Source organism: Macrobrachium nipponense, chromosome 35, assembly GCF_015104395.2.
Source record: "Macrobrachium nipponense isolate FS-2020 chromosome 35, ASM1510439v2, whole genome shotgun sequence".
NCBI lineage: Eukaryota > Metazoa > Arthropoda > Malacostraca > Decapoda > Palaemonidae > Macrobrachium > Macrobrachium nipponense.
In genome coordinates, this window is record NC_061096.1 from 21520886 (window position 1) to 21530960 (window position 10075).

Below are 10075 nucleotides of genomic sequence, written 5' to 3' on the forward strand. Positions count from 1 at the left end.
TCCCTGACTTTCAATCCGCTGTGTATGGCTCCAATTTTTCATCTTTACTTCCACAAACCCGATCACCGTCTCTCTGAGTCCGCTTCGTCAGCCAATCTTTTTAGATTCATTGTTAAATAAACAAAGCGGGTTTCTCATTATTCAACTTCCATACCCTTAGAGGAGAACAGATATATGACCTTTTGTGCATTCGATAGAATCTGATTAAAAGTTTTTATATTATATCCTGGGTTTTCGTGAGTGTATAACTTAGTATGATTATTATTTACAATATTTTTTATAGTATTTGTGTTAGCACTAAGTCGATTACTTTTCTTAACGTCTGTATTCTACTTCGATGATTGATGTACCCAGGCAGTCACAGATGCACGAACTAAGTTGTGTTATATGAAAAAATATGTACTTAAACTAACTTCTCGTCTTGAATAATGACGTAAAAAACTGTTGAAAGGGAATCACTCAACACGGGAAAAGTCAGAGAATGTCAGAATCTGCATATGGACTGTGTAAAAGACGGATTAAACTGATTGACTTTTGAGCTCGTGCGTTCAACGCAGAGCAAGCTGGAATGCAGAATCCCTGCAAGTACCCAAAAATAAAACTAGTATGGCGACCTACAATGGGTTTGCTGTAAATCCGACAGACAGTAACAATTTAACCGCTTATCATACTGGAAGTTTTTGGTCCCACTCGATGACGAGGAAGGCGCATGAAGAGACTCCCAAAATATGTGAAATTAAGAATCTATAGGTTTTGAAATACATGGACAACCAAAGTCTGTGCCAAGCAAAAGAAACTAAGGACAATATTGGTTATAACAACATTAAAATAAAACAAATTTTATCTGTTAAACTTATGCTATCCACATCTCGATTGATAAAGTCACACAACAGATGAAAGACAAGTTTCATGATTCGAAGAATTTGCAATGAGTAGGACCAAGTTGTATTCAAATGAGCCAGGCAAGATGTAATTTAAAATTCACCGTTAAAAACAGGGTAAAAGGGTAAAGAAAACAGATCTCTGGAGATGGGAAAGGGAGCAGATGCACCGCTATCAGCAACACCAGAAATTACCAAAGCTAATGATAAACTTCAAGTGAGTTCAAAGAGAGAAGGGATGAAGCCGTGAGCAAGAAATCTGGCTAAAATGTTCTTATGTCTTTCACCCCGTACGTAGATAATGCCTGCAGTGCACCTCATGTGGTGCACTGTAGGCATTACTTAAGGTTCTTCGCAGGGTCCCTTCAGCCCCTAGCTGCAACCCGTTTCATTCCTTTTACTTTACCTCCATTCATATTCTCTTTCTTCCTTTCCCCATCTTACTTTCCACCCTTTCCTAACAACTGATTCAAAGTGCAACTGCGAGGTTTTCCTCCTGTTTACACCTTTCAAACGTTCTTACAGTCAATTTCCGTCTCAGAGTTGAATGACCTCATTGGTGCCAGCACTTGACCTTTGACCTAAATTCTGTTTTTATTTTATACCTCTTACGTCTTTCTGACCTCTTACATAGTCATATTGAGAGCAGGGATAATTGCAAGATTCCCCAAAAGCAATGAGAAGTAGTACAGTGGGAGATCATTACCATATCCCTTTGCATAATTCATACTAATGATCAGAGTTCCAGTGCTCTGGAAATTAATCAGTAATTTAGAGTTAAAAAAATCTTTTTGCAGAGGCTGAAGTAAAAACACAGAGCAATAGGTGGATAGTTTTGTCAGAACAAATGTGCAATTGAAACGCATCAAGATGAAGGATATATAGCGCTCTTAGAATGAAATAAGAGAAAAAAAGATGGCAATATAACGTGGAAAATTCATCTGCATATTCCTTGAGAGAGCAATTTGCATATAATTTTCAGGGTTTGCATGGCATAAAATTTCCTGCTTAGCGTGCTTGGCTTGGTTTTATGTAAAGATCTTTGATACTGCTTTTCTACTAATTATCTTCCATAATTTTAAAAAATGAACGATGTTTTCTTTGTCGAAAATACGAAGTTTTCTTGCACTGAATATTTGTCAATACAGAAGTTATGAGTTTGTTTTCTAAAATTGTCCAATGTGGGATTGGTAAAGGAATAATCGTGGAAATTCGAGGATACAAGGGTATTCTCTCTCTCTCTCTCTCTCTCTCTCTCTCTCTCTCTCTCTCTCTCTCGGTAATACTCAAACAAAGGCAAAATAGAACAAAAACGTGATCGAAAATACATAGGTAAAAATGAGAAAAGTAATAATAAAGTTAAAGATGTTTACAGATACGAATAATCGAGCTTGAATATTTCGTTTGATGTTTACTTTCTCCATTTTTTCCAGGCAATTACATTCGTGAGGGCTCTTGAAGTTTAGCAACGTGGAAAGCTGGAAGATTATTGGAGATTCTGGAAATGCTGCGGAGGTGAGTGATTTTTGGTTTTATTGTTGTTGTTTCAAACTTCTATATGAAAGATGTTACTGACGCTCACTTTTTATGATTCTGTCATTGTGGATGTTGCTTATTTGCATAGCACTGTACATTTTCAGTTGCAGTCACCAGTAGTGACTTCAACTGAAAATGAAACAGACAGCAAGATATCATTACCATGATTTTGTTTTATGATTGCCTAGCCAAGAAGGAATTCCAAAATCTCATCTTTGCCTTACGCAGCTACAGGTACCAACACAGAGGCTTTATTAGCGACAAGGCAACCATCATCCTTCTAATAATGTGATCTTATATTCATTCTTGGTTGCTCCGTATGTCAGGCTCCATCAACACATCTCTTTTCAGTATGAAGCATGAAAACTTCATACCCAGTCTCATTTTTTCCCTATATCTCATTTTTTTTTATCTCCATCTATTCTTATGCCTCTCTCTTTTTTTTTCTCCCTCTCTTATTCCCTAGATCTGAAAAATGTATGCACTTAATATCCTACATCCTCTAAATGCAACATTAATTCAACAACAGTGCAGGAAGCACGAATAAACAGAAGTAATCAGAGCGAAAGTTCTGCTCCTTCCTGGACAGATTAGAGAAACAAAACCATTCCTTCACACTTTCACAATAAGAGCCAATCCAGGATGGGCTTTCGTTCACCACCCTGCCCAGTTGCAAATTACTGTTATATCGTCTGGTAAAAGGTAGCTGTTGCCTCTTAGGCTCCTTGCATTAAAGCAGATAGAAAATTATTCATCAGTCCATTTCTGAATAACTCTTTGGCTAAGGCCTGCAAGTAAGACAAGGCGTAACAGAGTTGTGCTTGAGCTTCTTTGGAAGTCTGACAAAGGGCTTTCATTTTGAGGACGGTTGCATTGTGGCAAAACACAGCTTTGAACGGGAGGTTTCATGGAGTTCGAGTGTGAAAATAGATACAGTCCAGGCAGGACCACAAAATGAAACAGCATAATTAAATTTTTAGGCAGTTTATTTTGGGTATGTGAGGCGTGGTGGTAAAATATAGATTTAACTGGGAACTATAATAAATGTTTTATATGAAAATGTGTCAGGACGGATCCGTAATATAAAGTATCCATAAAAATATTTTTGGGGCATGTTAGAAAAATGCTTTACATATTTCTACGATTTACAAAAGGCGATTCCTTATTTGATTTCCTTGATTTTCTTCACACTTAGTGCTTACGGAAAGAATCTGGTATGAGGTAAAAGCTCCTTATCTATTGAATGGTGGATATTCCCAGAAAATCGAATAAACTCATTGAATTGTATCGAAATCATTCTCACCTGAATCATGTACTTTTCAATTAGCGCTTTCATTTTAGGCTGCCACACCAGAAATCACTTCTTACTCATTTTATTTTTTCTTAAGGACAATGTTACAATATGTTGTCCAGATGTGTGACGAGTGTTGCTTATTGTAAGAGGTGATATAAATAGTAGGTAAGATGATCTGTCGAATTTCATCACTCCTTCGGATATTGCTTGCTGCAATACACTGCATCAAAATAGTCCCCAAAAATGCAATGTTTTGTACTATACCCATTTCACAAATCTTAGAGAGTAAATTTGGGTACCAACATGGTGGGCATCATACACCGCGACTGGGAGTTCCTTAAATAATACCAAGCTTTTAAATGATATAACGAGACGTAAGTTGTTTGAATGTGATTATATAAGTTTCTATGGGAACGGAGATTTTTTCTTTCAAAAATATGAGCATGGCTTAGTTTCCCTATGGTGGAATAAAACACCATCTATAAATGTCAGTGTTTCTCACACAACATTTCCAAGTCACTTTCATTTCTTTTCTCCATTTAGTGTGTGTGTATGAGAATTAACTCTCGTTTGGCATAAACCAAACCTACCTAACGGATGTATATTTAGTTTCAGCATCGGGGATCGAAATTCATTGATGTTTTTGTCTCTCAAGTGATTTGTCTTATTTGGAAAAGATGGCAAATGACTTAATGTGGATTGTTTGACGACCGAAGAATAAGTAATTGTTCTATCCCAAAATTCAATACTTGGTTAAGTAAGGATACAAATCGTTTTCCTTAAATTCGATTACCCTTGTCTAAAACAGAGATTTGTTTAAATTAACCACATCCACCAAAGGAAGTGAGTCTGCTTTTGAGAGAGCCTCACACTCACATTCCTTTTTAAGATGCTGATAATTTATCATAGTCTTTCGATAACATATTATGTGAACATCAATCAGATTTCATTTGTTGAGCACTAATATGAAAACTATTCATCAGTAGACATATTATGTACTAAATTCTCCATGAAGTCAAACATTCAAACATTTTTCTAAACGGCCTCATTATCGTTAGTTAACTTTGATCATTACAAGTCACGCTGCATTCATTTTGGTAATCATAATTTTAATACTCATTTATCAGTTACGACATGGAAATTTATCCATCAGTGATATCAATTTTTGTTCATATATTTTTTGTAGTTGTTAGTTTTTCATCACTGGTAGTCATAAAAAAAGTTCTGTATTAATGAACAGCTGCATCTGTTTGTGAGTAGACATCCAAATTCGTTTATCTGCAGCCGTTTAATTGAATCCTGCCAATAGAAACTACACTGCATCAGACAAATTTATTCAAAGCATTCATATCTGGAAAATATCCAACACACTGACTGTCTAACACTCATAGTCACTATGTTGATAAAATATGTCCATAGGCAATTATACTTATTTGTAAAATGTCAAAGTTTTTACTTATTTGCTCGGGCCCCGGTAAAATATGCGTCCCATGTACAATGTCCTACGTGGTGCGAGTTAAGTCCACAACCATGAAATCCGTCCTAAATAATAATTCAACATCATTACATTTTAGAAAGTGAAATGTATCTCGAACCCTCGCCATAGAAGTAACACACGTAAATGACATGCCATGTCGTAACTAATTTTAAATTTTCATTTCAGAACTGTATTGATGCATAATTATCACTTAATACTTTGATGACTGTACCAGCAAATACTCTCGGAAATAAAAACCAAAAAATTATAAATTCATTGCAGTACTCTTTCTCTTAATCGCCGTAATGTTGAAACATATGGAACGTAATTCATCTTACAGTCTTTATTGGAAATTTTCGTGGTTATGCCTGTTTACTAAAGTTCGTGAAGATGATTGAAGTATCGAGGCGCATATACCTCCTTTTTTTCTACGACGCGATTTATTTTTTGCGACTTTATCACACTTATGAAATCTATTTTCACTAGAAAGCTCAAACATACAATTTGATATATATATATATATATATATATATATATATATATATATATATATATATATTTGTGTGTGTGTGTGTGTTATGCTTTCTTGCACGCTACCGAGACAAAAAATATTTCCCTGGTTTTATCCGTATTTTCGTCTCAATGCTGGTGTTCAGTAAGATTACGGGTTAAGGGAAATAACATTTTATATGAGTAATCTTGAAATATTAGGTTTTCTCCGAAATTTAATGAGATTTGGCCACAACGACAGGTTCTATGCATACTAAGGTGCCATAAATATAATGTTATTAGCAGGATCTTTCCTTCACAGAACAATGGCAAAAGTGATATCGAGCACAAAAATCCGTTCTCCCAAACGGCCACAAGATGAACACGAACCACGTGATAAAGAATCCACGAAACAGTTAAACAAGTATCTAATGCAACACCCAATAGATTGGCAACGTAAAATGCATTATGGGAAGGGGGAATTTCTTTTGTGTTTTCCAAATTTCCATATACTGATATCGCTAAGAAAGTGATTGTGAAAGTTCATGGTGATGACCCTCTTCTGTACAGATGAAAGATCGAAGGAAGTCAGGACTGAGTTAGCGAATTGCAACAACATGCGCGTGGGTGTTCTGTTATCAGCAAACCACCTTCTGTAAAATAAAAATAAAAATTTAAAAAATTAAAAACTGAGCAAAACTACCAGATCGTTTACGTTATTGTGGTTGTAACAACAAGCTTCTCTGGTGTATTCTTTATAAGTTAAATTAAATCCTGTTGTATTCAGTTTTATTGCATGATTGGTCCTACATTCATAGTGAAAGTGGGGGATGTGGCTGATAGCAACTAAGGAATGCCTGTTTTTGCTTGCTTATAAATTACGGTTACTTGTAATACTCTTGAAATATTACCACACAATAAGATTCAGATACTTTCACCCTTTCACAGGTACTACATTTATATTCATAAGAAAGATAAAGCAAGAAAATCAGAGGGAAAAAAATGAAATAACGAGACAAAGAAAAAGTAAAATTAAATTATTTGGAGAGCGACAGTGAGCGAGAGAGTTCCTTGGTAAGTGGGGAACAATTCGCGAACGCTTGTTATACTATTGTTTGGCGGTTTCATTGGCTGCGCGAGGTTGGGACTAACAAAAATGAACTGTTATCTAATTAATCTTTTAACCGTCCAATAATAATTATTGTCGATGCAGAATACAATGGCTGTGGTAATTTAATTCGCAAAAAAATAGTTTTTATGTGCGTAGTTTTTAAATGAAGTGAGGCTAACTTAAAGTTTCTAATGATTGCGTGCTCACACCAATATCAGGAGTTGTAAATGTAACATGCACAAATGCCGAATGCGGTGACTTAGCTAAAACCCTACTACCATCGGAGGTTACTGACTTGGTCTGCCGAAACACGGAAGTAGTTGTCGTAAGATTCCGATCATTGACACCGGAGAGAAAGCGTCAGACTTACAGCATTCCTTATCATTAATGTATTTTTTTTTTTTTTACTGTGATCATAGAAATTAATAGTATGTGATAAAATATATGCTGATAAGTGTCACTGTTGCTTGATTATTGTTTACCAATTGTTCATATTTACTAGATCTGGTGGCCATAAACCTTACTGCTATTATTGATTTTTTTTTTAACATACCCTATCAGATTTTTTTTTTTACTTTTTATTTTTTTTATCACTAGAGGATTTTATATGGTTTTTCCTTAGTGACACGAGGTTGCACTACTTCATTTCCTAATGCTTCTGAGAGCTGCAAGGGATTCTACCGAACAGCCACACCCATACTATTTTTCCTTTCAAGGGTTGATAGTGTGTGTGCTTTTATCATTATTAGAAACACTTCCAATACGTGATAAAGTATGCCCACCACCAACCCTTGAAGGAAACATCTAGTTATATTAATACTAATTTTTTCAAATTATCAGAAAATGGATACCTTTATCAAAGGTTTTATTCTAATATTTACATATCTGATGTAATGTAATGCTATGTCAAGACTTCTGTTTAATGAAACATACTAGGCCAAAACAGTTACGCAGAAGGGTGTGCCCTCATAAATAATGCTTAACGAGACAGAATCACCGAGTTGTGGAGTTGTAGAACAACAGAGGGAGGGCTGGAATAGCTCTTAACTTTGTGAAGGGACCTCCCCAACCGACCCCCACCCCCAGCCCTCTCCAAGCTTAAGAGATACCGGGCCACTTACTCATACTACAGTGGAAGCATCCATACGAGGAGCCAACTGAAGTCATCCTTGTTTTCTAACCACGAGAGCATATCAAAGTTTTCCTTTCTTCCAAATTCCTACATGTGGCATTTGCTTGACAAGTTACATCCGCCGAATTTAGTAAGTGAAATGAAGAGCCTCCTCCAGCCTTAGACTTTGCTCATTTCATCTGATAGGCCTGCATGTTCATTTTAATAATCAGCCGAGCCTGTCTGCATTTCCGGAGAGCCTGTTGAATGTTCGACTGAGGTCTGCATTTGCAGTCCAGTTCGCCTCTATGTTACATTTAGCTCCGTTGCCAACTTCAAAACTGATTATACCTAACTTGAGATACACTTCCCTTATAATTCATAGGTAGTTAGATCTATTTTACCCCTGTAATTTAGCTGTAATTAATTATGATTAACTGTGAGCCCCTTTGTAAGTTACTTCTTATTTTCAACGCTGGAATTGTATGATCTAAGTCTCGCTGGTGGCCTTTCCACTTCATTCCCCACTTCCATTTACAAGTGGCGAGCCAAGTAATAACAAGGTAAACAAATATTACACACGCTGTATTACTTCCCATGCTCCCAGCTTGTATCAATATACAGGCAGTCCCCGGGTTACGACGGGGGTTCCGTTCTTGAGGCGCGTCGTAAGCCGAAAATCGTCGTAAGCCGGAACGACACTTGGAAATATGCCTTAAACTAAGAAAAAAGTTAGAGACCTTACCTGTGTGACATGCAAGTAGATTGCATGATGTGTAGTGTGGTTATTCCAATGGCAAAGGATGGTTCTTGAAGGTATAATTCTTTATTAAACTCTTGTGACACTAAAAAGCACAATGTACACTACACTTAATCCTTAGGGTATACCTAAACACTGTCACTATACGTATACACATGCATTGCACACTTTGTTAGATCCTGGAGTACACTAAAATCCCAGTCTGGTAGCTCTGGAAGGTAAAAGTATAACACAATTAGTACAAAATACTACACAAAAGTCCTGAATACAATATGTAAATTATAGATATCAAGAGTAAAAGAGTTAATGTATGTTAATTAATTCCTTACTTTTAGTTTATAATTCCTTACTTGAGTTATATCAAGAGTAAAAAAGTTAATGTATGTGAATTAATTCCTTACTTTTAGTTTAAAGTTGTCCTGCTATGTAACCCTGGATGCACAAAGTCTTATGTGGCCCCATAGCCTACATCATTCAGGGGGTTCTGGAATGTAACAAAAAATAATTAGTATGTCATATAAGTACTCTATGCATAGTAAGTTACATATCCAGTAATCTTGCACCATACCAGTGGTTTAATAACTATCACATATATAACATGTATAAAACTTAGTTAATGTATGTTAATTAATTCCTTACCTTTAGTTTAAAGTTGTCGCTCAATGTAACCCTGGATGGACAAAGTCTTATGTGGCCCCATTGCCTACATCATTCAGGGGGTTCTGGAATGTACAAAAAATAATTTTGTCAGTAAGTTACTCTATGCATAGTAAGTTACATACAGTAATATGCACCATACAGTGGTTAATATTGCATATTGTAAATGATTGGTCTACACCCCCTGTTCAGCAGGGAGTGTACAGTATGTAATTCCATGAGGGACCTTGATCACTTATCCCATGTGAGAGATCTTGGTCACTTTTTTTTAGTATGTACGTATAAAAACTTACTTAATGTATGTTTACTACTATGTATAATTCCTTACCTTTAGTACAGTAGTACATAGTTTACAGTTGTCGTGCTATGTTATGTAGTAACCCCTGGACAAAGTTTTATGTGGCCCCATAGCCTGCATCATGGAGGGGGTCCTGGTTTTCTGGAATGTACCAAAAAAGTATCAAAGTTAAGTCATGTTATGTATGTTTAGTAAGTTACATACAGTAACCTACGTACAGTGGTTTTTATAACATGTACAAATATGTACATAATCAAACTTGGTTGGAAATTCCTGTAAAAAAAAAGTTATGTACGTATGTAATATGTACTACTGTATGTAAAAAAACCTTACTGTTCATACTTTGTTTACACTACATGTTACATGTGATACGTATACTTTCCTGAAGGGTTTTTTTCCATCCAAAAATGGTGCTTCTACTTGTAGTTATCCCTTTGATGACACTTGTAGTAACAACCTGG

At 35.9% G+C, this 10075-nt stretch overlaps 1 long non-coding RNA gene across 1 annotated transcript; it reads right to left on the minus strand.

Annotated features, from left to right (window-relative positions):
* Nucleotides 1-8787: 8787 nt before the first annotated feature.
* LOC135208211 (uncharacterized) lies at nucleotides 8788-9786 on the minus strand. Its single transcript, XR_010313128.1, has 4 exons — nucleotides 9645-9786; nucleotides 9299-9381; nucleotides 9061-9143; nucleotides 8788-8870 (listed from the first exon to the last, which is right to left on the minus strand). It is a non-coding gene; the product is annotated as an uncharacterized LOC135208211 (long non-coding RNA).
* Nucleotides 9787-10075: the final 289 nt, after the last annotated feature.